This window comes from Palaemon carinicauda, chromosome 12, assembly GCF_036898095.1.
Source record: "Palaemon carinicauda isolate YSFRI2023 chromosome 12, ASM3689809v2, whole genome shotgun sequence".
NCBI lineage: Eukaryota > Metazoa > Arthropoda > Malacostraca > Decapoda > Palaemonidae > Palaemon > Palaemon carinicauda.
Genome location: NC_090736.1, coordinates 134,162,401 through 134,169,900, shown reverse-complemented (window position 1 = coordinate 134,169,900; position 7,500 = coordinate 134,162,401). Strand labels below are relative to the sequence as shown.

General features: G+C 33.3%; 1 protein-coding gene across 2 annotated transcripts in view; it reads left to right on the top strand.

The window, feature by feature from the left end:
• The window catches only part of LOC137651295 (uncharacterized), a 35,653-nt gene that overhangs the window by 22,725 nt on the left and 5,428 nt on the right, over nucleotides 1–7,500 (top strand). The gene's annotated exons all lie outside the window — the stretch shown is intronic.

The window sequence follows — 7,500 nt, the reverse complement described above, 5'->3', positions numbered from 1 at the left end:
GCATTCTGGAACGTGTTTGGTGAAGTGATCTATTGGGACCCACTGGTGTTAATTATCCAGCATTCTGAGCATGTTCGGCGAAGTGATCTATTTGCTGTGGATTCTGATAATGTCATTTGCTTTTGCCGAGAGGATTTCATGTCTAAAATGTCGAATCTACGAGAGACCTTTAGACGAATCGAACTTTGTTTCAGAAGATGATTGTAAGAATGGTTTTGGTTGTTTGCTGACTAACTAGCATTTGGCTACAAAGAATAGAAAGGGGTTAAAACTAACGGTGCCGTTTTGGAATTCATGCGAAACTAAGTGATAAAAGAAAGCAGAGATTGGTTGAGGCACCAATGCCACTAAGCATATTGCTTTATTCTTATTTTTATAAAACTAGGTCCATTCCTACTCATACGAGTCGAGGTGACACAGGGTTTAAAATTTTAATGTAATTACCTGAGTTTGAGGTAATTTTCTTGGTTTCAAGGTAATTCTAAGGTAATTTTGGTTTTACTAGCTTAAAATCTAAGGAAACTGGAAAAATTTCAAGTTAATCTAAGGTAAAAAGCAGCAGCATTTAAGGTAATGGCCACATGGCACATGCTCGAGTTTAAACCCTTATTACTAATCAATCAACCTTGAACTGTGATACGAAGGTGGCCTTCATTGCTGCAATGATTGTATAATTATTTTCTAAAAGACGTCAGTTTTATGGTAGAATAGGATCTAGACTTTCCAAGTAACTCATGGAGTTTCTTCTAGAAAGTAAATCAAAGTTATTCATTATTGAAAGTAACAATCAAACTAGTTTAGTTGATTATTGTAGTAGTGGTTAAGTAGGGAAGAAAAGTATCTAAGCTGTTCTATTTCAATAGACAAAATTATATTCTTATAGCTATTCAAAGTGGCTCTGCATTCAAGAAAGGGTATTCCATGTTTTCAATCTTTTTAAAGATTTTTCTTGCTGATGGCTCCAGACTTCACTACTATGATTTTGCTCCGGATAATCCAAAGAAAATTTTTTTTGCAAAATGTGTTTAGATCTCACTTGTTGATGGTCAGCGCAGCAGTCTAATGATAATCAAAAAGAAGAAAAACTAGTCGTATGCATTTTATAAGCGTAGATGGGGTTTGCTCGATAGTTCGACAGTTCAATGGTCCGACAGTTTAGTAGGCTGACAGTTCAAAAAGCAGTTGAACTTAAAGGTTTATTAGATAATTAAAATAACTTTAAAATACTCGTCCAGGCGTCTGGCGTGGGCAGCACATCCATGTACCACTTCTCAGAACAGAGGAGCAGTGAGATAATGTTAAACTGCGAGCGAAGCGAGCCATGTCAGAGCAAAAGCCAGTTGAACTAAGGGATGTTATTAGATAGTAAGAATAACATCAAAATACTCGTCCACGTGTCTGGCGTGTGCAGTACATCTATGTACCGCTTCTCAGAACAGAGGAACAAGGAGATGATGTTAAATTGCGAGTGAAGCAATCCATGGCGGAGCAAAAACCAGTTGAGCTAAGTGATTTTATTACATAATTAGAATAACTTTGAAATACTCGTATACGCGTCTGGTGTTTGCAGCTCATACATGTACCGCTTCTCAGAACAGAGGAGCAGTGAGATAATGTTAAACTGCGAGCAAAGCAAGCCATATCAGAGCAATAGCCAGTTGAACTAAGGGGATGTTATTAATTAGTTAGAATAACATTAAGATACTCGTCCACGCATCTGGCGTGTGCAGTGCATCTATGTACCACTTCTCAGAACAGAGGAGCAGTGAGATAATGTTAAAATGTAAGCGAAGTGAGCCATGGCAGAGCAAAACCGGTTTGGATTAAGGGACTTTATTAGATAATTAAAATAACGTCAAAATATTCGTCCACAAAGGTGGTGAACACAGTAGATCCATGTACCGCTTCTCAGAACAGAGGAACAAGGAGATGATGTTGAATTGCGAGCTAAGCAATCCATGGCGGAGCAAAAACCAGTTGAGCTAAGTGATTTTATTAGATAATTAGAATAACTTTGAAATACTCGTACACGCGTCTGGTGTGGGCAGCTCATACATGTACCGCTTCTCAGAACAGAGGAGCAGTGAGATAATGTTAAACTGCGAGCGAAGCGAGCCACAGCGGAGCAAAAACCGGTTGAACTAAGTGATATTATTAGATAATTAGAACTGTTGGACCATCGTACTACAGCTACAGCCCCAGTATAGATATATCTTCTGTGAATTTACCTGTGATTACGGAACCAGAGTAAAATCATAGATTGCAGCAATACGTTCTGCAGCCACTTATTTGCTACTTTGATTTTATAGTTGACTACCAAATTCCCTCTTCACGGGATTTGAAGGGCCGACGAAACTAATTTCCCAAATTTTCTAGTCGTTTAGTTAGTTATTATCGGCTATATGATTTTAGTTAGATCGATGTAGGATCTTCACAAATTATATCAAAACCTTCTTTTCACAATAGATTGCTTTACTTTGGTGTTGGTTTTCAATAAGGGCATAAGTACAGTTTGTTTCGTGGATAGTAAATGCATTTCTTCCAGTTATGACCTTCGTCAATTTGGGTGGTGAAACCCCCCCCCCCCCCATGAATGTCACCAAGAGATGAATGTGACATCCTGGGCTGCATGAATGTCACAAAGTGATGATAATATGAGGAGTTATAATGCCTTTCTTGTGATCTGGATTTAAGGTTTAGAAACATTAGATACTTGCAAAATTTTATTTTACATTATTTATTGGCAAGGATTGTACATGAAAGTTATTAAAATAATTGTAATATCTGTAAAGATGGTGCTAAATGTGTGAAATAAGATAATATTTCGTGTAGTGCTAATCACGATATCAAAATGATAAGGTATGAAACGTGAATATAGATTACAATAAATTATGTGATACTTTTAGTTAGTTAATAGCCATTTATTATAATTGTTTGTATTTCTCTTCCAGATTTCTTTGTATTCATACTTTTCGAAAAATGAACGAAGGCTTCAATCGAATAGGTTTGACGGGTCCTATGCAATTATCATAAGTCATGTGAATATCCTTTAACATTAACTTGCATGTATTAGTGTTGATCCATGATTATCATTTTCCTTATTAATTGATTGATATTTTGAATTAATCTGATCCGTATGCTCAGCTACGAGTTGGGAGTTCAAGCCTGCAAAAAGATAAATCGTTGTTCAGTCTTTAATTTAGTCTTCTTTCAGAAAATCAGACTTAGATTTACCAGGTGATATATAGATTGTTCAGTCTTTATCTGACCCAGTCTTCTTTTCAAAGAATCAGACTTACAGTAGTTTTTTACCAGGTGATAATTAGATTGTTCAGTCTTTAACCGACTTATTCTTCTCTCCAAAGAATCAGACTTAGATTTACCAGGTGATATATATATTGTTCAGTCTTTATCTGATCCAGTCTTTATCTGATCCAGTCTTCTTTTCAAGGAATCAGACTTAGATTCCCCAGGCCGAGATATAATACTTGACGAGCCTTAAGTTTATTTCACTAAAGTTTTATTGTATCTAATGTTGCATTATATATTTTTTCTTGTTTTTATAAGAAAGAAATCAGTCATTATTTTGTGAATAACCTTATAGGACTAATAATAACTATGACCAATTGAATTAAGATTATCTTCAATAACTATTGTTAAGTTTATAGATACCAAGCAATTTGTCATACATATTTCTTTTCATTATGAGATAAATCCAATAATGTTAATTGGTACTTAACATAGGTTTTATTAAAGAGTTCTTCGGCTTGGAATAACTTACAATATTTCTAAAATCCACAGCATTTGTAAAGACAGGTACGTTTTCAACTAAGGAGATTTAACAAGGAGAATTCTACTTGTCCATATTTACTCTGACTTACCAGGTTCCTTAAATTCCTTCACTTTGGAGCAGCTGGTGGTGCCATAAGTGTATCTTACGCGGTGTACTTTAGGCATTACTTATAAGTCTTTGCAGCATTTTATCGACTAAAGGTGCACGTTGGTCTTAGCTTTGTACTTCGTTCCTATTTTTATGTACTTTTTGCAGTCCAACCCATTACATTATAATACTTTCTCATGTGCATTTTGAAATGAATATTCTTCCTAGACCCCAGTTAACCCTTTTACCCACAGGCTTTTTGGAAATTTCCAACCCTTAACCCCCAGGGGGTTATTTTTTCCAGCACATTTTGCAGTATATTTTTTTTAAATTGCTCTAAAAGCCTTAATTTTTGTCATAGAGGGGTCAGGTTGGTCCCATTCTCTTGGAAAATGCCTGAATTTTCTCAAAAAATTATCAAAAATATGAAGAAAAAATTTTTTTTATAGCATTTTTTTGCAAGGGTACGTCCATGGGGGTAAAGGGATGGCTTTTGTGAAACGTACCAGTACGTCCTTTGGGGGTAAAAGGGTTAATAATTGAACCTACCAAGTAATGAAACGCAATAATTCGTAATCACTATTTAACTAACAACCCATTTTATTACTTAAATCACTTAAACACCACTTCACTCCCTGGCGTCAGTTAAGCTAATACAGTCAATGTTAACGAGTCTCTATTCATTAGCAAGGGACTTGGCAAGGTATAAAAAAGTTTCTCTCTCTCTCTCTCTCTCTCTCTCTCTCTCTCTCTCGTAAATGATAATATATGGGAGCTGTTTTATATGTATATTGTATTTATGTATGTTATACAAGAGCTCTCTCTCTCTCTCTCTCTCTCTCTCTCTCTCTCTCTCTCTCTCTCTCGTAAATGATAATATATGGGAGCTGTTTTATATGTATATTGTATTTATGTATGTTATACAAGCGCTCTCTCTCTCTCTCTCTCTCTCTCTCTCTCTCGTAAATGATAATATATGGGAGCTGTTTTATATGTATATTGTATTTATGTATGTTATACAAGAGCTCTCTCTCTCTCTCTCTCCTCTCTCTCTCTCTCTCTCGTAAATGATAATATATGGGAGCTGTTTATATGTATATTGTATTTATGTATGTTATACAAGCGCTCTCTCTCTCTCTCTCTCTCTCTCTCTCTCTCTCTCTCTCTCTCTCGTAAATGATAATATATGGGAGCTGTTTTATATGTATATTGTATTTATGTATGTTATACAAGAGCTCTCTCTCTCTCTCTCTCTCTCTCTCTCTCTCGTGAATGATAATACATGGGAGCTGTTTTATATGTATATTGTATTTATGTATGTTATACAAGAGCTTTCTCTCTCTCTCTCTCTCTCTCTCTCTCTCTCTCTCTCGTAAATGATAATGTATGGGAGCTGTTTTATATGTATTTTGTATTTATGTATGTTATACAAGAGCTCTCTCTCTCTCTCTCTCTCTCTCTCTCTCTCTCTCGTAAATGATAATATATGGGAGCTGTTTTATATGTATTTTGTATTTATGTATGTTATACAAGAGCGCTCTCTCTCTCTCTCTCTCTCTCTCTCTCTCTCTCGTAAATGATAATATATGGGAGCTGTTTTATATGTATATTGTATTTATGTATGTTATACAAGAGCTTTCTCTCTCTCTCTCTCTCTCTCTCTCTCTCTCTCTCTATATATATATATATATATATCTCTCTCGTAAATGATAATATATGGGAGCTGTTTTATATGTGTGTTGTATTTATGTATGTTATACAAGAGGACTCTCTCTCTCTCTCTCTCTCTCTCTCTCTCTCTCTCGTAAATGATAATATATGGGAGTTGTTTTATATGTATATTGTATTTATGTATGTTATACAAGAGCATTCTCTCTCTCTCTCTCTCTCTCTCTCTCTCTCTCGTAAATGATAATATATGGGAGCTGTTTTATATGTATATTGTATATATGTATGTTATACAAGAGCTCTCTCTCTCTCTCTCTCTCTCTCTCTCTCTCTCTCTGTATGAATTAGTTTAAGTATTTTCGTTTATTTATTTAGATATTTATATATTTATGGCCAAATTACGATGAATAATTATACACGAGAGCAGCATATGAAGTATGTTTTTGAATTGTATGTAAATAAATACAGGTAATTATTCATTGCATACATTGGGTCTGTGATCCCGTGCAGAGTGAATTCTATATTAATAGACATTTCTGCCTTATATATATATATATATATATATATTCGTAAGTTGCGATACCTTAACGTGGTGAATTGTTTTCGTATCGCCTTGATCGGCCAAATTGTACTAGCCAGACACCCATAACTAGGTTGGTTTGCTGGGAGCTATTAGGTAAAGGCCTCCCACCATCACCAAAATCAGCAGTTGGCTAGCGTGGTGATGATAACTGGCCAAAGCCCAAGACACAAGGACATGTATGAGGCTTTTGTCCTGCAGTTGACAAAGAATGGTTGTATTTGTTGTATATATACACACACACACACACATATATATATATATATATATATGTATATATATATATATATGAATATATATATATATATATATATATTTGTATAAATATATATATATATATATATATATAAAATTATATATATGTAAATATATATATAGATAAAAAAATTATATATATGTAAATATATATATATATATATACGTATATATATATATATATATGTATATATATATATATAATATACATATATATGCTATATATATGTATATATATGCTATATATATATATATATATATATGTATGTGTGTGTGTTTGTGTGTGTATGTATGAGTATGTATGAGTATATGTGTATATATGTGTGTGAAAAATAATGTTCTCTATCATCTTATTCAGAAATATGTATTAAGAAGAATTTTATTTATTCCTGTCTTCTTACTTGACAATATATTTGCAGGTTTAGACTAACCACCTTCTTAGTTGTACACCTTTGGACTATTTCATCATTCGGAACACAAGACATTGTTAATATGCATGACGTCATGACTTGCAATATGACGTCATGACGTGCAATATGACGTCATGACGTGCAATATGACGTCATAACAGCAATGAAAGACGTTTGGTTACAATTTCATAATAATATTTCCTGGTAGTGATTCTTTCTCTTTTATATTATTAAAATGATAAATAAAATTTATATTTTCTCCTCAATAATAATGTCAGCAGCGTCCGACCAAAGTATTGTTATTTTGAATATACTGATGAAGTACATAATGGCATTTTTCATGATGATGAAAGTAATTATTAAGTGATATATATATATATATATATATATATATGCATATATATATGTATATATACATCACATATATATTTATATTTATCCGTTAATAGACAAAGTGTGCCTTAAATCATTCCGTGTCAAAAGACGTCTTATTTTGAATAATAAAAAAAAATGTATATAAATTGTTGGTTTTATTTGCCTTCTAGAAAATTTTACCCTAAAGTATATTGTATTCAAAATGCTTTAAGTCAACGGAAGAAAATAGTATTATTATTATTATTATTATTATTATTATTATTATTATTATTATTATTATTATTATTATTAAATGCTAAGCTACAACTCTAGTTGGAAAAGCAGGATGCTAT